The sequence below is a fragment of the Crocodylus porosus genome, unplaced genomic scaffold (genome assembly GCF_001723895.1).
Source record: "Crocodylus porosus isolate Cpor-Errol unplaced genomic scaffold, CroPor_comp1, whole genome shotgun sequence".
NCBI lineage: Eukaryota > Metazoa > Chordata > Crocodylia > Crocodylidae > Crocodylus > Crocodylus porosus.
Window position 1 is genome coordinate 19,658,177 of NW_017728907.1, and position 26,717 is coordinate 19,684,893.

At 46.0% G+C, this 26,717-nt stretch overlaps 1 protein-coding gene across 2 annotated transcripts in view; it reads left to right on the forward strand.

Annotated features, from left to right (window-relative positions):
- The first annotated feature begins 2,526 nt into the window (after positions 1-2,526).
- FAM163A (family with sequence similarity 163 member A) overlaps positions 2,527-26,717 on the forward strand; it is an 84,438-nt gene continuing 60,247 nt past the window's right edge. For both annotated transcript variants that reach the window (XM_019530931.1, XM_019530932.1), the window contains exon 1: positions 2,527-2,617. The gene's annotated coding sequence lies outside the window, so the exon portion shown is untranslated. The remainder of the gene's footprint in view (positions 2,618-26,717) is intronic.

Here is a 26,717-nt window from a genome sequence, read left to right on the forward strand (position 1 = left end):
CAATGCCTGCTGCTGAGAGAGTGGGAGTAACAGATGGTTCCCACTGCTTTGACCAACGACAACTGCTTTCATATAAAATGAGAATGAGACCTCTCTTAGCATGTGCACTTCTACCTTGAGTCAGGATCTGGTTAGATTTCCTCCTGGCTAAGGAGGAATTAGGGAGAGGTTTCCAAAAAAATTAGATAGAAGACCTCCCAGGGAAAGCTGGAAGGATGCTTCTGAATGGTAGGTGGTATCCTTCCTTCTGCATTAGTACTGACCCAGTACTTTAGCATGAAGTTGTCCTTTCATCTTGCTTGTCTTTAGTCTTTTGAAGGGATCTTGAGTGAGTTGACTTTCTAGGTTCTTGTGATCCCAGTGGCACTGTTTCCAAGACCATGTCACCTCCTTATTCTTGGCTAAATTCTGGCTTGAAGATGGTCAATGTGTTCTGTTTCACTGTATTCTCATTGCACTGGAAAATGGCTACTGGAATGCCCATCACTTCCTGGTCTGAGCATCATAGGAAAAAGACTTTCTTGGGGCCCCAGGTATTTCTGACTGGAGGTTAGTTTTGTATTTATTACTATTCGCATCAATCCACTTGGTAACACAGAAGCAAAGTTCAAGGAACATGTCTCTATGCCAGGATCTCCACATACATTCTGCAAATACATTTTCTCAGAACAGTTCTTCATTGTATTTATTACTATTGGATGCACTGGAGTTCATAATGAGGATTAGTCTGTTAAAATGGGAATAATAACATGAATCACACGGGTATATGTGTGATGCCCTTTAAGAAGCCATTCATTAAAGTTTGTTAGAGGCTTAACTACAACAGGGATGAGGATTAAATAAGTATCTGGACAAATCCACTTATCTCACTGTATTTAGTAATTTCTCTTGTACTTTTGATGCCTCACAAAGCTATTAGCATTCAAACTAATATCTATTCCCTCACAGCTCATTGGTGCTTCCTGATTCTAGAGTGAAGTCACAATGCTGAATTTGTGATAGCACTATCAGTCCCTTGGCAATGGGTATGTAGTCTAGAAATTATATTATATATTCCAGCAGGGTCAAGGAGATACTGAATGCTAAGAGCCAGAAGCCTTAGCTATTGGCAAAGGGAAGACAAGCGGGGGGGAAGGAATTATGGGCAAAATAGGTATTGACATTACTCATTTGTGCATGGTGCCTTCCAGCTAGGCATCGAATGGCATGATCAAAGGCAAATAAGTATCATTGGCATTTTATAGATGGAGAAAGAGAAGACAGTGGCTTGCCCAGAGTTGCACAGCTGGAACCAGACCTCAGCTCTGCTGATCCAGTATCCTGTTGATTGTGCCCTCCCTCCAAGGCCTTTCATGGGTCACTTTTGCAGTCCACTTGGGTTTTGCATGCACAGTGTAGAGTTTGCAAATTTTGCTCAGGGCATGGAAAGGAAAGGAGGACTCCTAAGCCAGAGCTCAGGGAAACAGAGCCAGGGAATGGGGGGGTTGACTGTGGACAGGGGAGATGTGTTGTGTTTATGGTGTTATTTCCAGTGCTAGTTTTCCTTTCACTTGACTTAGAGCTCTCTTTTTAGAGAACTCCGTGTGTGTGTGTGTGTGTGTGTGTGTGTGTGTCCATGGCTCTTGAAGGCTCAGATCAAGTGTAGTCTATGCTTACCTGGCAAGAGAAACACTGTCACCATGAAGGCAGTTTTCCTAGCTGCACCAGGGAAGACTCTGGCTCTCCTGGCACAGGGCTAGTACCTGCCAAGGGGATGTATAGTAAACCTCCCACTTAGCTGCTGGAGTGGGAAGGTTTTGGTTTTAAGCCCATGTTATGGAAATGGGAGACTCCTCCCTGGCTTGCCCCTGGGGTCTTGCTGCTGAGGATGCCTGCCAAAGGTTTTGGGAACATCTGAAGCCCCAGATGGGAATGCAGGATGTTTGCCACTAGTAGGGCCACTTATGGATCTGGATTCTTGGATTTGGAATTAGTTTTGGCTAATTTGACTTGGAATACGGAAAATTTAATTAAAAGAAATGTGTGTACCTGTGTGGGCTCATCCAGGCCAAACTATGGCATGTGACAGTTGTGTCCAACGCCAGAGGAAAGGGAAGAGTGGAGGATTCACTGTGCATGCAGCCAGTGGCACTGTGGTGGACTGGATGGCAAAGTCCGGCTAGATGGACCTCCAGAGGCCATCTAAGCCACCCCTGCCTGAGGCAGGACCGTCCCAATCCAAACCACCCCCTACACTCGCTCAGCTCCGCCTCAGCCCTGGCCCAACACGTGGCGCAGGTAAAGCGGGAGACGCCGCGGCCAGCGTCCCGCTTCTGTGAGGTGGTGTCGGCATGTGTGCGGGCGGCAGGGGCAGGCCGCTTCTGAGGCCGAAGCGAGGCGCGCCCTCCTCGCTCCCGCCCCCCCGCGCCGGGGGAGGCTCCGCCGGGAGCCCGGGGCGGCGCTGACCCGGGGGAGCCCCTTGCGCCTCGTGACGGGGGAGGGAAGCGCTTCAGCACCGCGGACAGCGCACGGCTCCGCCCGCGCCCGCCTCCCGCGCCAGGCTCCCGGAGCAGCGGCGGCCGCGTCGCGCTCCTCCTGCGCCGCGCTCGCTGCCGGCCGCCTGGGGGGCGCTGCCCAGGTAGGTGCCGCCTCGCCCGGGTTGGAGCGGGGGGTCCTGCTCGGTGCTCCCGGCCGCAGTCCTGCCCCTCCGGCGGGCTTTCCCTTCCGCCCCGCTCCAGCCACGAGACAAAAGACGCGCGGGAGTTTTCCCTCCGCGCGGGGGTCGCGGTCGCCTCCGCCTGGGCCCCGGGACCAGCGGGGCTCCCGCGCGGAGCCGCCCCACCCCGCCCCGCCCCGCTCCCGGCCGGGAGGGCGCGGAGCCCCGCGGGGGTCGGTGCCGCCTCTCTGCCTGCCGCCGGGGCACTTCAAGCGGCCAGCTGGCGGCTCGCTCGCGCCGCCCGCCTGGGGTGTGCGCGCCCAGGCTCGAGCTGGCGCGGGTTGCTCGGGGCAGGGAAAGGGAGGGAGAGCTCGGGGAAACAGAGCCCGGGAAGGTGGGGTTGACTGTGGGCAGGGGAGGTGTGTGTTGTGTTTCTGGTGTTACTTCCAGTGCTGGTTTTCCTTTCACCTGCCCTAGAGGTCTCCTTTTAGAGAACGGCATGCCTGCGTCTCTGTGTCCTGTGTGTGTGCATCTGTGTGGGGTGGGTGTGAGGAATGAGGGCCACCCTCCAACAGGGCCTCCAGTTCCTAGCCAGAGCCTCCTGTAAAGAGTTCCACCCTCCAGCCTCTTGCCCAGCTCAGTTTTTAAAATGAGCAGCACCGGTCTCTCTTCCTTAAGGAGATGTGGAAGGAAGGACAGGGAGGGAGCAAGTGAGCAAGGCCAGCTCGGTGGTAGTGCAGGGTGGTTCCCTCTAGTGCACTTTCTAGTGTTCTACCTCCGCCTAAGTTTTTAAAGTCCCAAGTGATGCTGCTTCTATGGTTTCCTTGGAAGGAGTCCAGGCCCTTATACATGGGGTGCTCGTACCACAAGGACACAGTTGTTCAATATATTCCCAGCCTTGCTACCAAATACGTACAGCAGAATAATGGCCTCATTCACTGAAATGAAGGAAATCCTATCCCTTTGTTTATTCCTAAGGATCTCTGTTTTGTCTCTCCCTGCCCATCCATAATTAGAAAAGAGAGCTATGTTCTCCTTAGGGGGCAGCTTAGCTGGATTGCTGAAATCTCTACAGTCTGAATGACCACAATATTATTCGTGGGGGTTTTTTCCCCTGAGATTATTCCAGGGGCTTGAATTGCTGTCCCCTGCAAAAGGGCACCTCGTAACATTTAACATTTCAGCTGGATTTCCTCTGTGATGCTAGTTCTTTTTGTGTGTTGTGCAGACTTCCAAATATACTGTGGAATATTCCATCTGTGCAGGGAGAAGTCTGTTATTGGATTTCTTTTTTACCTCCCCATGAATGTCTGCCTGAGTTGCATTGTTTAAATGTAATGTTGTTTGGAACAGTTCTGATGCGTCAATATTGGGACGGCTCAGGAACTGGGCTTTTAGTTTAATGAGCATTAATAGAGTCTCAGAACAGTTAGCTGAGCAAAACTGGGCAGTGATTTAGGAAGTGTAATAAAGTCATTAGATAGGAAGGGTGTTCACTTGTTGAAATGCCAGAGTATGGTATCTGAGGCAGATTACAGTTTCTGAAGCTAATGGCAATTAATTAATGAGACAACAGGTCTGATTCTTCTCTTGGTCTCATTTTCCAGTTGCATGTTCCCAGTGGTAGAGGCCAGAGCAGGATCAACTCCCTTGTTTTATTAGAGGTGATAGCTGATACTCATAAACAGCTGAGGAGTGTGGAGCCTGTCTTGTTTGCAACTTATTTCCTGTGGCAAGTTCTTCAATGTGATGTCCATGTGGTTTTGTTGGCCACACTCTTCCCTATTTCAGATGCAGGAAGGGGACCCTTGCCCTAGTAGAAAATGACCCATCTCAGATGTCTCACCTTGTAACAATTTGGGGTATAACACTAAACCTGGTAAAGGCTAAACTGAGACCTAGCAAACTTGCTGTTTCTTTGAAACCCCTAGAATCATGTTTAAATTACTTTGAACAGAGGTAGGTCAAGCTGGCCAGAAGGGGAATCCAAGCAATACAAGGGTACTGAACACCTTGAAATTCCCTTTGCTGAACGTATTTAAGAACAGATTAGGCAAATATCTGTTGAGGTGGTCTAGGTAAATTTGATCCTCCCACAGTGCAGAGATGATCTCTTGAGGTCCCTTCCAGGCCTACATTTCTCTGATTATATGAATGACTGATAGAAGTCAGTCATTAACAAAGAGAGGTTGATTCTAGCTATACTTAGGTCTCCCTCCCTTTTGACATTCTTTAGGCAATCCTTCACAAACCAGCCAGTGAACTCTTCCCTAGCTTTAAGGCTGCTAAGGATGGCATGGCAAAGGAATCCCTAACTTCAACATGATTGATAGAAACCCTGCTTGTGACCCGAGCACAGTCATTTTGTTAACAAGTGACATAAAAATAAAATGGCCACTCCCTTTTATTTCTCTGTTTTGTGAATAAATCCAGGACAGCAGTCACTAGGGCAGTCAGTCACCACTAAGTGAATGTAGATATGATTAGAGAGGGAATAATAGGAACACAATCCCACCCCCCTCCCCCATCCATTTTCTCATCTCCTCACCCCAATCTGATTTCCTTTTCTGCACATCTGCTAGGAGAGCAGAAATTGAGATCCTCCATTTTCTCCCTGAGCTGTTCACGGTTGGAGACATTGACCTTTCACATCACTGTTTTGCTACAGAAATGAAATCTTTCCTATAGCTCCAATACTGCCTTTTTCTTGAAAGTATGTTTCATGCTTCATTTGCTGGAAATGTTAGGAGTTTTTGTGGAGCATATTTCATTCCACTAGGCCAAAATCTGTAATGTGTGTGGTGTACATTTATAGAAGGATGGTGTTTAGCTCCTTGAGAGGCAGGTGGTCTTTGTGAATGTGTGGTGATTATGCAGACTGTTTCTTCATTCGTGGTTACATCAACAAGAAAGAAAAGTATCATTTCACTGTAAACCTCCTTCTCCCAGCGTGAATGTTTCTCTTGGGCTTCTTCTACATTCATCTAAGTGTTTGAGATGCAACTTTCATTCATCTTTTAAGACTGATTTGTATCTTGTCCGTTGCTTGTACAGAGCCAGACTGTAGTCCCCCTCACTCACTCTAGTGACTGGTTATTCCTACCAGTTGCTAATGCGTAAGACTGGGGTGCTTAACACTGGATGGTGCAGAGCTTCCCCACAAAAGTGCTGAGGAGGAAAAGGACACCCCCTTTCCAGCTTTTGCCTTTATACTTTTCCAGCCCTCAAGGAAGGTAGAATAGGATTATGCTTAGATGCTCACTATGTAGAACAGGATCTGCCCCATGCTGTGTCATATTCTATATTTTAACTAGGGAGGGAGGCAAGTAGAGCACAAACCTGAAGGGGGCAAAAAATAGGGCCCTGTCCTCCCATGAATCTTTGCCACAGCAAGTACAGCTCATCACTACCCAGCCATAAGAGCCTGGTGGGTGCAGACCCCACACCCAGCAATGTCTCTGGGGGCTGGAGAGTGAAAGGCACCACTCTGCCCCTGGAAGCTTTGCCACAGGAGGTGCAGCCCTATGCCTTGAAAGTGTGGACAGAAAATGGGGTAACAAGAGGAACCACTGGGGAGCCTGTAGTACTGTTTGTTCCTGAGTTGTAGCAGCACAGGCTTGAGCTGCTGCAAGAGAAGTTGTAGCAATAGCAGCTGGTGTTCAAGGAGAGCCCTCTAAGATAAGATTTAGCTTCATTCAGCTCCACTGTCCCACTTTGAGTGGGGAGAAAATCTCCCATGCCCACACCAGTGCCGTGGGTGCTGCAGGAAATCACTATGCCTCTGCCCACATTAACTTAAAGCAGTGTGCAGTTCTGGTATCGTATACTAACAAGGCCAAAGGCCCTCTTAGTGCCCAGGGTGTGATACAATAGCTGCCCACGTGGAACACATTACTGCACATACAAATATGAAAAAAGCCATTTTTCCTGGCTGTTAATTGGGGAAGCGGGGTTGCATTCTAAGGACCTGATTCCCTGCTTATATATATCAGTGTAAACCTGCAGTAAGTCTACTGAAGTTGAGGGAATTAAATCGATGTGGTATGAGAACAGACTTGGGCTCTGAGCAGCAGGGATAGGATGAGTGCCTTGCATCGCTTGCCAGAGAGCCATGTGGCTGGTGCTGATATTGGTGGCCACTGGAGAGAGCAGTTCCACCAAGTTCTCCCTGCCTGGGAGGGTGTCTGTAATATGACATGACTAGGAAAGGTGACATGGATACAAAGTAGGGAAAATACTTTTCACTCTTTACACTGCCCCCAGCACCCACTCTTTTAATGTCATTTTAAAGGAGCTCCCATCATTGTACTCAGTCAGACATCAGAACCGTTCCAAAGTGCCAGGATAGTAGCTAGATCTAGCATTGGTTTGACTGACTTGGCACCTGAGGAGGGAGTTCTGACCCTGGGGCAGAGCTGGGGCTGGCTTGAATGGTGCTAGCCAGTGATGAGAACTGGGAGAGATTTGGGTGGTGCAGAGCCAGGGCAGGCTTGGATGGAATACCTTTTGGGAAGAGCTTTCCAACATGTGCCTATTATGGAAATCCCACTGAAAAACCTGATTAGCCCATTTCTGAGCCATGATTTTTCCTTTGATGATTAAACAAGAGCAAGGGCTTTAAAAGTTAGCAGATCTATTTGTTTATCAGGAAGTCAGCACTTCCTGAACATATTTCTCTATTAGATTTGTGATGTACTGAAATCTTAGCGAAAAATTCTAGGTTTAAAAATGAAGAACCTCCCATGGGCCCAATTCTCTTCCTCCTGAATTACAGCAGTGCAGCAATTGGAAAACAGGCACTCTGGTTTTGATTGTGGGTCATATAGTTGTTCACGCCTGTACAAGGTGGATGTCAGATGTTATTGGATCACAAATCACTGTGGTCACTGATGATAGCACTTTACATTCAGGTATATAGATGTAAGAACCACACAGGGGAGGAGACGGTGGACAGCCATGCCCTTGGTATTTGTAATACACCCATCACTAGGATGACTGTTCAGGCAAAAGTAATGTAAGCAGGCAAGTAAGGTTAATTTCTCTGCCAATATAACTCCCATTTTGGCTTCCGTGGTGTAATACCAGCTGAGAATATGACCCAGTGTGAGTGAGCATTTCAGCCATTCCTCCTTTCTATATATCACTGAAGTGTGTTAATTTGCTGCCATGGACATGTTTTAATCAGAGGATGAACCACCATTTTTGGACCATTTCTGTTCCCTAGTTTCTGCACGTTCAGTAACTGAGCTGGGATGTGACAATGACCATGGTAATGTTGTAGCTCAGCTTCCAGGCTGGCTTAAGAGTATAAGCAGCATTTTTAGCTAATGACACCCTGTGAGTTTGTAGAAGCAGAGTCTGGATGGACCCAAAAGCCCTTCAGCACCCTGTTGAGTGATAGACAGAGGCCCTTGATTGGGGGTGATTGGTCCTGGGCCAGCTGTTCCCAAAGTTTTCCTCCTTATACCACCACCTTGCTCTTTCTATGGTTGGTTGCCATCAAATGCTCCTTTTCTGTATGTGAGGGTTTTATTTTGCATGGGCACCAAGTAACAGTGCAGTGGCACTGTCTGTGTTTGCTGTGAGGAACTGGTAGTCTTCTGCAAAATGGAAGTCCACGTCACAATCTCCACAGTCATTGGTGAATGCTCTTGGGATGGAACATTTTCCGAGTTGGTTCATCTCCATCTGCTCTTACTTTGCCTCCGCAGTGAGTCAGCAGCCCCTTCTGACGTAGGTGTCAAGAACTGCTAAGGCCACCCAGTACAGTTAGCAGAGACAGAGCCAGTTGTTCATGTCTTAAAGTAATATCAACCTGAGTAACCAGCATTGTAACAGTGTGAAATCTGTCCAGTACCAGTGGTGACAGATACTGACACAGGTCAGCTTTGAAGGTCCCCAGTCGTTTTGCATCTGGTGTGCTATTTACTGCCCCCCTTTGCAATTTTTGTTTCTTTGCCTATTTAATTTAGGATGTATAGAAGTAAAACTGATTCCACTAACAATAATATCTGAATATGGGACTTTTGGAGCTAAATACATAGGCACTATTACTTGTGTTAAACCAAGAAGAAAGATGCTCTAATGGTAGTGGTGCTAGCCAGAGACCCACAGGATGTATAGTAAATTCCCAGCTCTGCTACAGACCCTGAGCAAGTCACTAAATCTCCCTGTGCCTCTGTTCTGAACAATGTGAATCAGCGGAGGCCAACCTTTTTTGGCAGCTCTGCCGCAAATTAGCCCCTCAACCTCCTCTGAACTTCTTTCCCTGCCCAATCCGAGCCCTGTTCTGTCTTCTGTTCTCTGCCCTGTGCTCCCCACCTTACCTGCTGTTCTGCTTTCTGCTCCCTGATCTATCGGCTGCTACGCTGCCTGTTCCCTCCCTGCTCTGCCAAGTGCCACGTAATGAGACCGCCCGTGCTACTTGTGGCACTTGTACTGCAGATTGATGGCTCTTGATCGAAATGAAAATAATCGCTCATCTTTTGTCTTCTGATGGTGGGATGCGGGTAAATACATCGCTAGTCTGTGAGGTACTCAGGTGCTGTTGCAGTGGGAACCATATCAGTGCCTAAAATAAAAATGAAGGCATCAAGAACTGGATCTGCTACCTGCAGCAGTCAGACTTGTACATTCTTATGTGGACCAACCACTGGATGGGGACAACTCTCTGCCCCCTCTTACCCAACTCCCTCAGAACAGCTCCCAAAAGCAGCAGCAGCATCAATATGGGCCAGGCAGTCAGAACACAGTGAGTGCTATGCCAGCCTGAACAGCCCCTCATGTTTAATGAGGACTTTACAAAAGAGAGACTCTTGGTCACTGACGAGGCTGTACATGCTAAGAGAGAAAAATCAAGGGAAAGCTCTGTACAGACAGTGGGGCCAGATCTTGGTGTGTCAGTGCATCTTCAAAGAAGCCTGAAGATGATCTGTGCCTTAGGTGGGATGCTCTTTCAGAAGGTATTAAAATCCATTAACCTCAGGACAGGATCTGGCCCTTGCCTTTGTTTTATTTTAAAAGGGATAGTTGATCTCTGTAGCAGTTTTTCTTGGGGTGATCTGGAGCTCTCACTGCTGTAGTCACTAAGCATGTGGGAGGTTCTCAGAGTATGTCTTAGTGAATGTAATTACGTTGAATTAGTCATTATAATAAATCTGTTTATACTCCAAGTAAGCATGCCAGTATAATGTTGACAGTCCCAGCTATGTAGGCTTTGCATCATACCCAGGAAGAGAGTCTTTGCTTTCCTGTGTGATGGTTTGTTTTGGGTTTCTTTTCCCTCCCCAGTAGTCAGCAATCTGTTACCACCCCCACCACCTGCCCATCCCTTCTAAACCTATTCCTGCGCACTGTGGGCAAAAGTAGATTCTCTTATACATACCAATACAAAATATAACTGTTTTTAAGTCTTGTTCCATACCCTTGCAATTAAAAAAAAAAAAGAGAGAGAGAGACTGGAACACATTGTTTTAAAGTAGTATTTCTCAACTAGGGTGCTACAAACCCCTGGGATGCTTTGAGAGCACCCTCAACAGTGCTGCGCAACTTAAGCACTGTTTGGGTTTATCTTGTGAATCAAGTTTGTAAACCTGAGATTTCAAATATAAATCTATAGTTGTAATCTTTGGGTTCTTTGCAGCAAGAAAAACTGTTCTATTATTTTTCTGTAGTCAAAAAAAGAATGAAAATGAAGAGCTGGCATTTCTCTGAGGGGTGCCTTGAGTTTAAAAATGCCTGTTTTAGAAAGTGATAAATGTTGATGTGGGGAGGGCCATCACCAGAGGGGATGCTGTCTTTTTAACTAAGTCTCCACTTTATTGGCCAAATGCAACCTTGCTAGAAGTGGGCAGAGCTGAATTGAAGTTGGTGGAGATGCAGCTGTTTATACCTGGGGGGAAAATAGACCAGAAACTCTGAGCTAAGGATTTTATAGCTGCTGAAGGATTTTGGCTACCCAGTCTCATTTAAATGAAAGATAGTGTCCCAATTTTTGGGCAGCTTTGGAAAAAAAACAACCTCAGCCTGGAACTTATTAATGCCCCAATGTTTTTCATCTGGAGAAAGTGCTTCAGTTCAAGCTTGATATTAATTTAACAGGAAAGGTGCTTTAATATATTGTTGATAATCATCCAATCATCACTTATATATCTATAAGTGGAATTTAAAAAGTCCTGGTACTTGAGAGACAGGCTGATTAAAATATAGAAACTGGTGGCCAGATCCTTAGCTGGCATAAATTAGAATAGCTTCAATGGAGTCATGTACCAAATGCATGTACATTTGGTCCTATGGGTTAGAGCCTCTGTTAACTTCAGTGGAACTGAACCCATTCACATCAGCTGTGGAGAATCATAGAAAATTAGGGTTGGAAGGGACCTCAGGAGGTCATCTAGTTCAACTCCCTGCTCAAAGCAGGATCATCCCCAACTAGATCATCACAACCAAGGCTTTGTCTAGCTGGGTCTTAAAAACCTCCAAGGATGGAGAGTCTATAACAGGGATGGGCAAAATGTGGCCTGGGGGATGGATGCAGCCTGCCAGGCCTTTCTACCTGGACCGCAGGGCCTCTAAAAATTTAGAAAATTAATATTAATTTGCCCTGTCATGCGGCCCTCAATGACTTGCCGAAACTCAGTAAGTGGCCCTCTGCCCAAAATAATTGCCTGCCCCTGGTCTATAACCTCTCTGGATGACCTGTTTCAGTGCTTTACTCCCCTCCTAGTAGAAAATTGTTCCTAATATCTAACCTAAACTTCCCTTGCTGCAACTTGAGACCATTGCTCCTTGTTCTGTCATTTGTTACCACTAAGAACAGTCTGGGTAAGCGGCCCTCCACCCAAAATAATTGCCTGCCCCTAAGCTAGTTTTGGCAAGCTGTCAAGGGCCACATGGTTAGCACTACCCCTTGACTGGTGCCCCACCCCGTGGTCACCATCTTGGGACCAATGTTGCAGGGCCAGCACCAGTGGGGCCCAGAGTGGGGCGCAGGCTGGCTGGGCTCTGTGGACCTGGGCACAGGCTGCACCAGCAGGGAGAGGGGGGAGCTGTGGGAGATGTGGCCTCACCAGTGCTGAATAGAAAGGAGTAACCACTTCCTTTGACCTGCTGGCAACACTTCTACCAGTGCAGCCCCGTATGCTGTTAGTCTTCTTGGCAACAAGGGCACACTGTAGGCTCATATTCAGCTTGCTGTCCACTGTAACCTCCAGGTCCTTTTCTGCAGAGCTGCTGCTCAGACACTCAGTCTCCTAAAGCCTGTAGCGGTGCATGAGCTTCTTCTGTGCTAAGTGCAGGACTTTGCACTTGCCCTTGTTGAACCTCATGAGATTCTTTTTGGCCCAATCCTCCAATTTGTCTAGGTCACTGAATCCTATCCCTACCCTCCAGCATATTTACTCCCCGACTGGTATCGTTTGCAAACTTGCTGAGAGTGCACTGTACATCATCTTCCAGGTCATTGATGAAGATACTGAATAAAACCGGCCCTAGGACTGACTGCTGGGGCACTCCACTTGATACTGGCTTCCAATTAGACACTGAGTCATTGATTACTACACTCTGAGTCCTATGATCCAGTTAGTTTTCTATCTACCTTACAGTCCGTTCATCCAGGCTGTACTTTCTTAGCTTGCCTGCAAGAATGTTGTGGGAGACCAGTGGCGATGCATAGGGGGTACACGTGCACCCCCTGAGAGCGCCAGTGTACCCCCTGTCAGGCTGCATTCCCTGTTTAGCCAGCAGGCAGGGGAGCAGGTGGGACCACCAGTGGCCCCACTGTGAGTGCCGACTGGGAAGTGGGGCCAGTTGCAAAAGTGGCCGTGTCGCTTCTGGAAGTGGCTGCAGGACTTCCGGAAGTGGTGCCGCCACTTTTCAGTGAGGTGAGATTGGGGGTGGGGAACCCCCTGGTCAGCATGATTAGCTGCTGGGCCCCTCCTCCCCAGGTCCCTGCCTGCTCAAGAGGCATCAGTTCCCCATTGGGAGACCATATCAAAAGCTTTGCTAAAATCAAGGTATACCACATCAACTGGTCTCTTCACATCCACAGAGTCAGTCATTTCATCATAGAAGGCCATCAGGTTGGTCAGGCATGACTTGCCCTTGGTGAATCCATGCTGGCTGTTCCTAATCACCTTCTTTTCCTCCAAGTAGTTAGAAATGATTTCCCTGAGGATCTGCTCCATGATTTTTCCAGTGGCTGAGGTGAGGCTGACTGGTCTGTAGTTTCTTGGATCCTCCTTTTTCCCTTTCTTAAATATGGGCACTATACTTGCCCTTTTCCAGTCATCCAAGACCTCTCCCGATCACCATGAGTTTTCAGAGATGATGGCCAGTGGCTCTGCAATCGCATCAGCCTACTCCCTTACCACCCTCAAGTGCATCCCGTTTGGCTCCATGGACTTGTATATGTCCAGCTTTTCTAAATAGTCCCTAACCTGTTCTTTCGCCACTGTTGGCTACTCACTTCCATTCCAAACTGTGCTACCAGGTACAGTAGTCCAGTGTGAAGACTGAGGTGAAAAAGGCATTGAATACTTCAGCCTTTTCTGCATCCTCTGCCACTAGGTTGCCTTCCCCATTCAGTAAGGCACCCACACTTTCCCTGATCTTCCTCTCGTTACTGACATACTTACAGAAGAGGGGTGTGTGAAGCAGGCCCTATTCGATTTGGATTTGACCGGAATTGGGGATAGTGATTCAATTCATTGATTTGGATCACTGTCCCTGATTTTAATTAGGCCCAATCAAAATATGAAAATTCAATGCTGATTCAGAGAATCAGTGATTCGGCCATAGACACAGCTTTAAAAATGTTTTTTCTACATACCTCAAGGTGCCAGTGCGATGCTGGGGCAGATGGAGCGTTCCACAGGAGTGTGGGGGGGTCCTCCATGGGGTCAGCGGTGAAGCTGGAAGTGGACTGGAAATAGTTCCGGCCCACTTTTGGGTCTGCCAGGGAGCACGCGGGGGGGAGAGGGTCCCCCGCTCCCCCACTTCCCCCCAACTTGGTGATCAGTTGTGGGGGGACCCTAGGTGCCCCCCCCCAGACCCAGGAGGCACCAGCCACCAAGCGTGGGGAGACTCAGCGCAATCCCTGGTGGGCCTGGAAGTGGACCAGAAATGCTTCTGGTCCACTTCTGGGTCTGCTGCCAAGCGCACTGGGGAGCCCCCCGCACTTCTGTGGGACGCTCTATGTGCCCCACCATCGCAGTATTCATGAGTTGCCTAGTACCTAGAGAGGTATGTAGAAGAAACACTTAAAGCTGTGTCTATGTCCAAATCTCTCTGAATCAATTCGGAGGGTTCTGATTCGATTCAGAGAGATTAAAGGGTCCTCTTATTCGATTCAGAGATTTGGCCCACTTTGGTGGCCAGATCAAATTGGGGACCGAAGCTTCTCACAGCCCTGTTATAGAAACCGTTCTTGTTACCCTTCACTTCCCTTGCTAGCTGCAACTCCAGTTGCATTTTGGCCTTCCTGACTTCGTCCCTACATACCCAAGCAGTACTGTTATACTCCTCCCTAGCTGTCTGTCCAAGTTTCCACTTCTTGTAAGTTTTTCAGTAAACTAAGTTACAAAGAGGTCCTGCATATTGGGATGGTTTGTTCCTGCACTCTCAGTAAGGCTTCTTTAAAATACAGCCAGCAGTCCTGGACTCCTCTCAGCCTCATACTGGCTTCCCAGGGGATCCTACCCATGAGTTCCCTGAGCAAGTCTAAGCCTGCTTTTCTAAAATCCAGGGTCCTTACTGTGCTGCTCTCCTTCCTTCATTTTCTCAGGATCCTGAACTTGATCTTCTCATGGTTGCTCCTGTCCAAGTTGCCATCTACCAGTACATTCTCCACCAATTCTTCCCTGGTTGTGAGTAGTAGATCAAACAGAGCACGGCCTCTAGCTGGCCGCTCCCGCGCTCGCACCAGGAAATTGTTCCCAACGCTCTCCAAAAACTTCTTGGAATTACCTGCACTGCTGTATTGCCCTCCCAGCAGCTGTTAGGGTGATTTGAAGTCCCCCATGAGAACCAAGACCTGTGATTTCCTGCTAGCTGTTTGAAGAAAGCCTCATTCACCACTTCCTCCTGGTCTGTTGCTCTATAGCAGACACACACCAAGTCTCTGTTATTCCAATCATGTCATAGCTCCATGACTCTGCAAGGATTTCCAATTCTTCCAGGTTGTTTCCCAGACTCCATGCATTTGAGAAGAGCCACTGTTCTTGTGAACACAACACTCGGAGTGCGCTGTATTTTGGGATCAGTGCTGGTGAAGGTTTTTAGCCCTGGAAATGAGATCAGCTGACTTCTTTCAACTGAGGCAGGGGGTAGTCAATCTCCATTACACCTCTTCCTGTGTTTATGACTACAAGCACACAAAAGGGATTGTGTTGTGTAGCCTAGATCCACTATATGGCTAGAAGATGGAGAGGGTACAAAATCACCTGAAATCCAGAGTTTCAGAAGTTTTACCACATCACAAGTGCTGAACTTCAGACTGCCTCTGTGAACTCGCGTAGAAGAATCCTAAATGGGAAATAGTCAAGGTCCTCTTGGTTGACCTTCGTGCTAATTTGTTGCTAGAATTTTCTGCAGCTTTTATTACCGTGCCTCCCAAATGAAAATGACCATCCTCTCCTAATGCATTTTGATGACATGGAGGGATGATTATTCCCATTTTAGAGACAAGAAAATGATGGCTCAAAGAACTGGGAATCAATTTTCAAGAGGATCCTCTAATATTAGGCACACAACTGAGACACCTTAAGTCATTCAGATTGGGCATGTGCTCTGTTCTTCTGAAAATCAGACATGGGACAACGTGGATATGATACCTGGAATTAGGGGACTTTCCTAAAAATCTAAGTTTAAGTCTGTCTCTGCCATAACTGCAGCGTTTTACAGCTCTGTGGTATGGTGGACTGTTTCACATTTATTTCAGACTGGATATATGGAAAAACAAGATTTCAGACTGGATATAAGGAAAAACTTCATGGTTAGTGAGACCAGATTCTGGAACAGACTTCCAGCAGTGGTGGGGATCTTCAAAAGGAGACTGGACACGCATCTTGCTGCCCAGAGCAGGGGGGCTGTACTCAATGATCTCATGACATCCCTTCCAGCCCAAACTTCTGTGAATTGGAGCTCTTTCAGCAGGCAAGCACCTGACCAGGAGTAAGGGTCTCTCCCTTTTCTACACTTTTCTTTTCAAAGCCCTTTTTCTCTAAGGAGACCCATCTTTCCAGCACAATGTATTCCCCTCCCTACTGCACATGACAAGTGTAGCTGCTACTCCCTTGGGAAGCTGATTGGCTTCTTGTCAGGAGTGAGATAAACTTGCACACACCTCCTCCTGGTATTTGTCTGTACTTCCTGTACTAAACTGTTGCATGCTGTTCCAGTGTAGTTGCTGTGCTAAAGGCTGCTGCATTTCAACAGAGGAAGAAATAAAATGATCTTCATGGAGAGAATATGCCAATCCTTTTAGGAAGCTGCCTATTTTTAATAGCAGGCAGGAGATCTATGCAGTCAGAGTTTTCCTTTTGTGACCTATTGATAACTTATGTGCACCCTTCCAATCTAACAGAGTAAGTCAGTCTAGCTGTTTATTCCATTTCTAGATCAGGTAAGTCACACTATAAATTATTTTAGATTGTACTTCTACACTAGGCTGAAATTGCTTAGACCTTTTATGTTTGCACATTGAATCAGTGAACTTTTGGTGGTGTTAACTTCCTTAATAGGATTATCCTTGTCTAAGAACATAACATGCATAATACCCTTGGTTTGGAATAGGAAAAATTAAATCTGAAAGAAAATCAAATCTATACTGCACGTGTTCAAAATACTGAAAAGAATTTAGAAATCAAGCCACAGTCTATGAAGCTGTCATTTCAAAGGCAAGATGTGGCTGGTGCAAATAGTTCGGGTAGTCATAAATAAAACGTATATGCTTAGTATGTCTGTTGGCTCCAGTTGAGTTCCTACTGATTTTACTCTCTTGTCACATCTGAATTGTGCCCTCCCACTCTGAATGCTTCAGATTTTACTTTACAGGCCACATGGACTTGACTGATCACATTTCCATTGGTGTATAATAGGTGTAACTTTTATTGAGGTCAGTGGAGGTCAGAAATAGGACTTATTGCTCCGAATGCTACTATCAGGCATCTCATCCAAAGGAAAATGAAGACAGTTTCACACAGCCTGGTAGGCATTAACCCTGTAATAGCTTTTCTCATAGCACTTAGACATTTGCATTTGCAGGCCTGGTCAGAACCAAGCACTGCTGAGGTGCACAAAACAGCACTTTCACATCTTGCAGAAGTGAACTATATGGGTTCAGGTTCTGTGTAAAGGTCTGGTGTTGCCTTATTTTATCATATTGGAATTCCCTAAGTTCAGGAGGTGCTCACCATTAGAAGGGGAGTTGAAAGAAGATGTTGCAGGGATGGAAGAAAAGGGATCCCAAAGATGCAGCAGCTAGCCATTGACAAACAGGTAGATGGGCCCTTATCTAGATTAGGAGCTGAATGTTTGTAGTTTAAAACATTAACTACAGAGTTTTAGTGAACACAAGGCACATTCTTAAAACTATTGTATAGACTTTAACACCCATTAAACTGGTCAGACTGAATACTAGGATTAAACCTCTTCAAACATTTAATCTCAACCAGTTATCTATGCATTAAGTCTACACTAGAGCACTAAGCTTGCCTCTGTGGAGAGCTGACTCAAAGAGCTACTCTGGAGTTGCTCGCTATTCTGGAAAAAAAAAAAATCAGTTATTTTATTCCAGAGCAATTATTCTGCTTTAGAAATGCACCTCTTATTCAAGCATCAAATAACTGTTACTCTGGAAGTGGAGGTATTCATGTATCGGGAGTTATTCTTGAATAACTATGGTGAAATAGCATTTTTTCTGGAACAGCTAGTTCACTCTACTTCCCTAGGCCCAGCCAGGCCCTTTGAACATGGTAGTTAGGTGGTGCTAACCAACGTTCTAACCCCACGTGTATTATTCCACGGTGAGGCAGGACAGCAGGGGATTGGGGATTGGGTTCCAGGCATAAGTAACTGCCTGAGCCAACTGGAAACAGAGAAGAGGCTAGTGAAGAGCTAACAGTCCTCCCATACTTTGTGCCACTGGCAGTAGTACATTTGTGTGTTCAGCTGTGGTGGTAACTGAGGAAATGCGCTTGCTTAAGTCCTGGAAATGACTGGCAGCAGCCTGGCCATTTCCTCCTTTTACCTATTCATTATTGCTGAATAATAAACAGGGAACCATAGCTATAAAACTCCCCTAATTCTTTGCATACAGTGTTACAGAAAAAGAATGAGTCCAGTTTCCTGGCCAGGTTTCTCTTGGGCTGAAAACAGATGCTGCATTTATTGAGGGGTAAACCATTTTATCCTGGGACAAACTGCAGTCATACAGATGTCCATGGTCCTGGAATAAATCCTAAACAAGTTTCCCAGGTAAAAGGCTATCCTGGGATATTGCAAAATACTAGTACATCTGTACATTTACCCTGGGATAAATAATTGAATCAATGGCAGAAAAGTAGCACTGCATTCAGCCACTCAATAAACCCTGATTAGAAGGGTGATGTGTGTACATGCCGATCCTGGGATACTTTTGTTCCAGGACAGACACAGTCACAACTTATCCTGAGATAAATGCAATGCCTGTTCCTAACCTTGTTTCCTACTGTTATAGATTTCATAGTCATTAGGGCTGGAAGGGACCTCACAAGATCGTGTCCAGCCCCCTGCCCAAAGGGCAGGAAGTTAGCTGGGGCCAGATGACTCCAGCAAGGTGAGCATCCAGGCATTTTTTGAACATATCCAAGTAGGTACTTGCACCACTTCTGGGGAGAGTCTATTTCAGACTCTGGAGACTCGGACAGTAAAGTTTTTCCTTATGTCCAGTTTAAAACTGTCTTCCAGCAGTTTGTGACTGTTAAACCTTGTCTTCCCTTGGGGTGCCCTGGTGAACAGAAGTTTTCCCAGTTCCTGATGCATACCCCTTATATGCTTATAGACTACCACCAAGTTCACGCTTGAGCCTTCTCTTCTCCAGGCTAAAGAGTCCCATGGCTCTCCTCATCAGGCCTGTTCTCTTGTCCTCTGATCATGCACGTGGCTCTCCTCAGGACTCTCAAGCTTTTCCACATCCTTTCTAAAGTGTGGAGCCCAGGATTGGATGCAGTACTCCAGCTGCGGCCTCACCAGGCCAAGTAAAGTGGAAGATTGACTTCCTGGATCTTGTTTGAGATGCATCAGTAGATGCAAGCCAGAGTGTCATTTGCTTTGGCGGTTACAGCATCACATTGGTGGCTCAGGTTCATCCTATGATCAGTCATGACCCCAAGTCTCTTTTGGTCATGGTGCTAGTGAGTATAGCACCATGGGTGGCTGGTGCCTCTTGAGTCAGGGGGCACGTGTATATGTGTATATGTAGTGGTGTTTCATTTCAATCACGGAAAAATGTGGATTTGGGGTTACTTTTTTTTTTTTAACTGAAAATTGGGGATTTTTTTAAAATCAGAGACCATCATTAGGGATCATGGTTAGGTCTGGAAAGCATCCACTCACAGTTTTCATTGGCTGAGGTAGCTCCCCACAATACAGGGATTAGCTCAAGGAGCAAAAGGTGAAAGTATCACCTCTGAAGACCAGATTTCCCTTATCCTACCACAAACCATGAAAACTTGTCTAGGCAATTAAACTGCCATTTTCTGTGGCTGAAGAGGAACATTGCTCCTCTCCTTTGCTTGGGGAATAGGTTCACTCCTTCTTTTCTTATCTTCAAAATGCAGAGTGATCTGCTGGCAGCTCAGGGTGCTGCCCTGTACAGACTCTGGTCTCCAGGCTAATGGGGGCTGGAAGTGTGATAATAGAGAAGATAAACACCTGATACTGCCCTGTGGTAGGCAGTGCGCTGACTGGCATTAACAGGGTGGTCAACCAGGTCTCTGGGAAGATAAGGACTCTGAGGAGGGTCAAGAAGTAACAAGGGCATTCCTGGAGGATGCCTCCCAAAATGTAATTTGAGGCAGACGATTCATTGCTGGTGTTTTGAATCTGTGTACATTAGTAATGGGCTAGAGCCCATTCTTCATATGGAAGGCAGAATCCAACTGTGGGTCCATGTGTGTGCATGCAGTGACGGCATGTTACTGAGTGAGCTGGAGAGACCTAGTGCTTGTGGGGATATGCAGGAGTGAGTGTATGGGTATATATGTATTGTGAATAGAAGTGTGCATACACAGGTATGGGGTTGGCTCTATTGGCATACTAGTTCTTCTGCTATTAAGACTAGCCCTGACCTTTCAGGTAGCAAAAATGCTTGAGTTTAGAGCACTGGGAATGTCTGGTAACAAGGATCAGTTCTTCAGATGGTGCATGTTCATGTAACTCTTCTGAAGGCAATGGAGTGCTTCTGCTTTGTATCAGCCAGGGATCCAGCCCAGCATTTCCATTTTGAATTTATGAGCCTTTTGGAATTAACATCAGGGCTCCAAATGTTTCTCTCCCCTTTGCTGCAGGGATGGATTAATTGGAACTATAACTTTAGGTGCCTTTTTGGAAGAGCAGTAATTGCCAAACTTTTTACATTAATCTAAAAGGAAAAGAATTACACAGTTGTTTATGCAGCCATATCTCAGTGTTTTCAGTTCATGTACCAGCTCCTTTCACTTCTGGGTTTCTTTGAACCCCTCCTCCCCCATCCATGGGTCACACCAAGGACTGGAACTAGATTATATTTTTATTATTATTAAGGAAAAATGTTCATGTTCCAAGCCAAATCAACAAAATCAATTTTCAAATCTGTGAATCAGTCAAGAACCATATATGGCCCTACTAACAGAAAACATTTTCCACCCTCACCTGGGGCTTTGGATATTTCCAGATCATTTGGTGGGCATCCTATGTACAGGCCCAAGCCCAGAGGCTTGGGTTTCAGATTGCCCCTGTGTTTTGCTTGCCTTCAGCCATATGGCTGCAGGAGCAAGCTAGGGAGGAGTCTCCCAGTTCCATAAAGTGGTCATAAAGCCGAGATTTTCTCTCTAGAAATGGAAGTTGGAGGGTACCTGTACATTACCTCTGCCCAGGTACTAACCCATGCCAGAACAGTGGTTATCCCCTGTCCCTGGGAATACCATGGTGATCATGGTATTTCCCCTGCCATCAGCACTTTCTGATGGCAAAATAGAGATACCCATGAAAAGTAAAGGTTCTAAGAACAGCACTGACAGTAATGTTAGAGATTGTAGGCTTCTGAGCATCCTTCTCATGCAGCTTTGTCTTCAGTGAAAGCTAACGTGAATGCATCCTGGATCACTTGCATTCTTTAAAAGGTGTTAAGCAGCAAAGACCGGAAGGACTAAGAGAACCCATTTATACAAAAAAGGAGCAGAGGCAGGCTATGGAGTGGCCATCTGTCCATTTTCTCTGGGTTGATCCCTATTGTTCTAAAACAGGCTTGTGGAACAATACTGTGCATGTGTACCCCTAGATGATATGGTGTCCAGGGCAAAAATAAAATCAGTAAAAAGTGCCTGGCACATAAGCACCCCTTTTTTAAAAATATACTTCATTTATTAAGTCAGGTGAATCTTCTTCAATCTCTCCCACTCCTTTGTGTTGCAGCGCTGACAGGGGGGACCATGTATTACAGGGTATTGAACCAGTCAAGGATGATATTTTTGCAATGGGGTTGTTGGTGGAGTGTTAAGATAGACAAACATTTGTATGTGGTGTTTGAATAAGGATGATCCTGCCTTGAACAGGGACTGGAGTAGATATGAACTCCCAAAAACCCTTCAAGCCCTACTGTCTCTGATCCTATGACCTACTCCTGGCTCTGGTATTGACCTGCTGTGTGGCCTTGGGCAAGTTGCATTGCCTTCATTTCCCTCCTTCCATTTTCTGTCTCACGTAATTAGATGATGTTCTTTGTGGACAGGGGCTGCCTTTTCCTTTATGCGCATTCAGTGATAGCACAGAGGAGCCTTGCTCTGCGACTGTAATAAGTGTGACTGCCAATCTTCAAACCCTCATGCTGTTCACTCCACCAGAAAGCTTGGCAGCCCCACCAGGGCCCTCCTGCTAAATGCAGAGGTAGTTCAGCAGAGAAATACAAATCCTTTTGCATGGGAGAGCCATAGATGTAGGAGCAGTGAAAAAAACACTCATTTCTCACCCTTCTCCAGATGTGCCAGGCTCTGTTTGGGAGGGTGGCAGAGCAGCTGACTGCATTGGTTCCAGCCCACTGGCAGACTTCCCTCTCCCTGTGAAATTTCCAGCTGGGGAATTGTGGCTGCTTATCCCCAGGCACCACAAAGGCAGCGGAGCTGAGTGCCAGAATTCAGCCTTGGGCTGGGCTAGTGGAACCAGTGTGGGGCTTTGCCATATCTTTTATTGGATGCAGATTCAGACCCACCGTGCTCCACCCACTTTATTTCTGCTTTTATCCCCTCCCCCAACTTTTCCCACAGTCAGATTTTTTTTTTCTTTCTCGTCAGCCACATTTTCTCATCCCTAGGTTGGTTATGTGCTCACATACCTCCCTACAGCCCAGGCTGACCTTATAATTGAAGAAAGATATTAGGACTATATGGGGGATCTTGTTTGCAGCAGAACAGTCTGCAAGGCAATAAAGGGCTTCTGGGAGCGATTAAACACCAAAGGGGAGCTGACGTTCATTATAATCTCAAAAGCCCCTTTATTGTTTTTATTTGCCGTATGTCATGAATATCATCCCTGTTTATTTTGAGATTCTGACAACGCATGCATCGCTAGCAAGCATGCCAAGCTGCCACTGCCAGGATAAGCGGAGACACCCATGCTAGAGCCCTGCTGGCAGGGCTTTCTTGGGGAAGGCAGCCCAGGTTAGAATTCCAACCTACCAGCCCTCTGCTTGTTCCAACATAGCAGAATCTTACGGTTTGCAGATGGCTCTTGAAACATTTCCCCCCTCTTTGAAAAACAGCCCGAGTGAGACCGTGGCTAGGAGGGGTTGGAGAAGGCGGAGGATTTTCTTGCCCTACTGATACCAAGTTATCCATACTTGTCCTGTTTCATTCTGGAAGTTTACTTGAGTTCTGTCTCGAGCATGTGGATATGACCCTTTTAAAGCACTTATGTCAGTTAGGTAAAGAAATCCAAGCAAAATCTGCCATATTAGGCACCGAAGCAAGGGGCTGTTTTAAAAAGGCATAGTGTTTTTCTTGCCTCTTGAGGCCTTAAGTTCTGCATCTGTACTTTCTTGGGCTGTCCATCAACAGCAAGGCTTATGGAAACTGCGTGGGGCAGAGATAATTATTTGAGGATGGAACAAGAAAATTGCTTAAGAGAGTGAGATGTGGCAAGGGACTAATAAAGATAGGTAAGTATTGTATCAATAAGGATACTCAAAAGAAGGCAAAGTTTAAATTTTTCAGAGTGGAAATAGGAAGACTTTTGTATAATGGAAAATCTGTTTAGTCAAACTTAACTCCTAACTTGAGTAAAATTTCCATTTAAGTTAAAAGGAGCTTTGCCTGAGCATGGAATGAATACATTCTGCAGGATTTAGTTCACTGAGCAGGTAACATGACAGAAGGATTGTTATCTGGTGTCTAGGATACAAAAAAAAAAAAAAAAAGGACTGGAACATAAAGGTTTAATTTTGCATCTCCCCACTGACTCACCATGGGCAAGTCACAGAATCTATCTGTGCTGTAGCCTCCACATCTGTAAAAGGGATCTAATTATACCTCCCTCTCTGTGGAGCAGTGAGGGAGGTAATTATACCTCCCTCTCTGTGGAGCATTTTCAATCATGACTCTAAGTCTAGATGTGATAAGCTGTGTTCTAGATGTCTCTTAGCCAGGAAAGAGCTGTTTGCATGATTATTGCAGACTGCTCCTGCTCCTGTTGTTTCATATTAGTATTGAGAGAGTGCATGAGGCTAGTGCCTTAAAGTACAAAATAACCACTCCTGGCTCCAAATAGCTTACAAACAGAATTCTAATTGCCATTGAGTATACTGAAAAAAGGATCAGGCCCTAAGATTAGAAAGTAGGTCACTTTGCCATGCCCAAGTGTGATAAGGTAGCTGAAATACCAGCTTTCTGTATCAGATCTTTTGATCTACTGTTGCCAGATAGTTCTTACTTCCAGCCAGCTCCAATCTGAGTTCTGAGAATTGCATTTAAAAGGAATAGAAAAGGAAAAGCACCCATCCTTTTGTAGGGCAATCATAATGTGAAATCTCTCAAGGGCTAAACAGAAACCCAGGCCAATCAAAGAACTTTTCCTGGGGCTCCTAAGAAACAGGATTCACAGAACAAGCTGGCAGCATTGCAGAAAATAGAATGGATGGAGAGCCCCAACTGGATCATGAGTGACCTTCATAACATGTCAGTCAGCTAGAGTCAAACACAGATCGAGAGCCTTTGGAGTTTTCAGCTTTTCCTTCTCTTCTGGCTGAGGTCACCAAGTAAAACAAAACAGTTGGCAGAGCCAGGATCTCCCCAGCAGAGTATGGTAGCTGAGGGGCATGGGGGGGAAGCTTCCAGAGCTGGTTTCTTGTTTTCACAGTAATGATTCCTCTTGCTTCAATTCAACCCATATCTGCCAAGGAGCTAATGAGACCTGAGGGGCAACAGAATTTATTTGCATCTTTCAAATGGTGACCAGATGGAATGAAAATGAGCATGGGCTTGATGCCCAGCTCTTGTGTATAGTGTGCCTTCTTTGGGTCAGTGGAGTAACCCTTCTTGTGTTTTATTGCTGATGGCTGACTTGTTCCAGTCTCATTGTTCTCATTCATTTAGCAGCTTGTCTATCAATTATACTATCACTTACTTACTTTCACATGCACATGCTGCTGTAAAGAGAGAAAAGAAGTTGGTTTCTGTAGAGGACCTGAATCTGGGTTCACTTACGATATGCAAGGTGTTGATCTTGCACCCAGAGAGAGCGCTTCCATTGGCTTCTGTAGCACAGGATCTGGCATTACACGACACCCACTGAATCTGATGCATATGCATTGGGATAAAGAAGATCAGAACCAGATCCTTGGTTAGCAATGGCATGACTCAAATCAGGGTGAGACCATGTACATGGAGAAGAGGAAGGGATTACACAGAATTAAGTGATGTAGGAATATTTAGTAATAATATTACAGCTGGAATTGCACCTCAAAGCCACTGTCAGTGTGCAGAGCTCTGTTGTGCTGGGCACTGTACAGCCTCTGCCTCAAACATCTTTTGAAGTGGGTTGTTGCTGCTTTTTAACTCCTTTGCTATAAATAATTTTGGTGGCCTTAGTAAGGTGCTGAAGTGAAGCTCATTATGAGCTATGCTGCACCTTCTGCATGTACCCTTGCAAGTACCCTCTGGTGTACCCTTGACATCACAGGTGTGTTCTGCACTACTGCACCATACAACAATTACTGCAACTTAAGCAGATTAGGGGTAGAGAAGGGATAGGCAGTTACATTTTTAGTCAATGGCCATTTTAAAAAAAATGAAAGTTTTCATGACCAAGTCTGGCTTTAAGGCTTTTTTTCAAAATCCTTTGTTTTTTTAACGTTCTTGGGTTTTTAACCTTCCCTTTCAGAAAAATATTCAATTTTCTAAAATGTTGGGATTTTAAATATATTTTCTTGTGATTTCTTCTATAGTAGCTGGGGAAATGCTACAATTTAGAAAAGGAAAGGAAAATACTTTGATTTCCAAAAGCAGTGAAATGACCCCAGCACTGTTTAGGAATTTTCATGGAAAAATTGTTTTGCATTTAGACTCAGATCATCTACAGCTGGTCTAAATCCATCTGTCAGCTGGGCTGGGCTCAGGATTCTGAGGCTATTCTAGTCCTTCTAAAGGTTTTGATCACGTACAGTTCAGATCACCACCTCTAGGAAAAATGTGTAGTGGGATGGGAGTGGGGGCCTTGGAAAGCCTCATCTGTTTCTCCTACCGTGTGGAAGCATTACTTCATTTACCACCTCTCCTGGACCTGTTCCTCAGTGTCTCTGAGGCTAGAAATAGACATCACCAAATGAAGTGGATTACCTGTGTTGGGATATGTCCTAGCACAGCTGATCTTCATTGGGCAAAACATGCATTCCCTGCTTCCACAGATGCATTCCCAGCAATCTCCAGGTTGTCGCTGGAAGAAAGGAGTCCCAACTTTCCCTGTTTCTGGAGATGCACCCAAGTTTGCCAGGGGCACATTTCTGGAAGTGGGGAAAGTTGGGCAGCTGCTAGCAGCACATGGGGTCCTGATTCTGTACAGGAATTCCTGGGGCATGCAGGACTGGGCCCCTCATGCCCAGGGAGCGCATGGCTAGAGTGTCTGCCTGGGGTGTCTGCTCTCCACTGCCATAAAGCAAATAGACATCTGCTGCAATAGAGCAGCACAATTTATTACTATCTTTTGTTGTGTCTACATTGTGATGTGACAAAGGATATGGACATCTATTGAGTGTAATTTTGTGCCACTGTAAAAAGTTTTGTGGTGGTACAAAGTTGATGAAAGGTGACATCTTGTTTCCATCCTAAGTCAACATCGATGAGGTTGAGGAGAGAGGGTGATGACTGCAAGTAGTGTCCAGATAACAGGTCTGGCCTTTGTGATGGTATGGAAGGAGAAATCACATCATAGAAATGACACTTCCTTGCCCACACACTATTTTATGCTTTCTGCCCACCCAAGTCAACTGGGATGAATTCACCTAAGATCAGGAGATTAAAGATTAGTTCATGGCTCTGCCATAGCATACTTTTGTGACTTCAGGGAAGTCACGTTATCTCTGTGTACCTCAGATCTTATCTGTACAATAGGGCTAATAATATTGCTCTGTCTGTCTTGTCCATGTCAACTGTAAAGTGTTCAGGGCAGGAGCTCTACCTTCCTATGTGTGTGTACAGTGTTGAGTGCAATGGAGGTATGATCTACCTCAGAGCCTGCAGAAGCTCTGGCCATACAAATAACAATATGAAGGCTTCCCAATGCAGGAGTGGGAGTTTGAGTTAGCTCTGTCCTGATATAGTAAGAGTTTTAAAGGGGAGGACCAGAACCCTCATTCTTT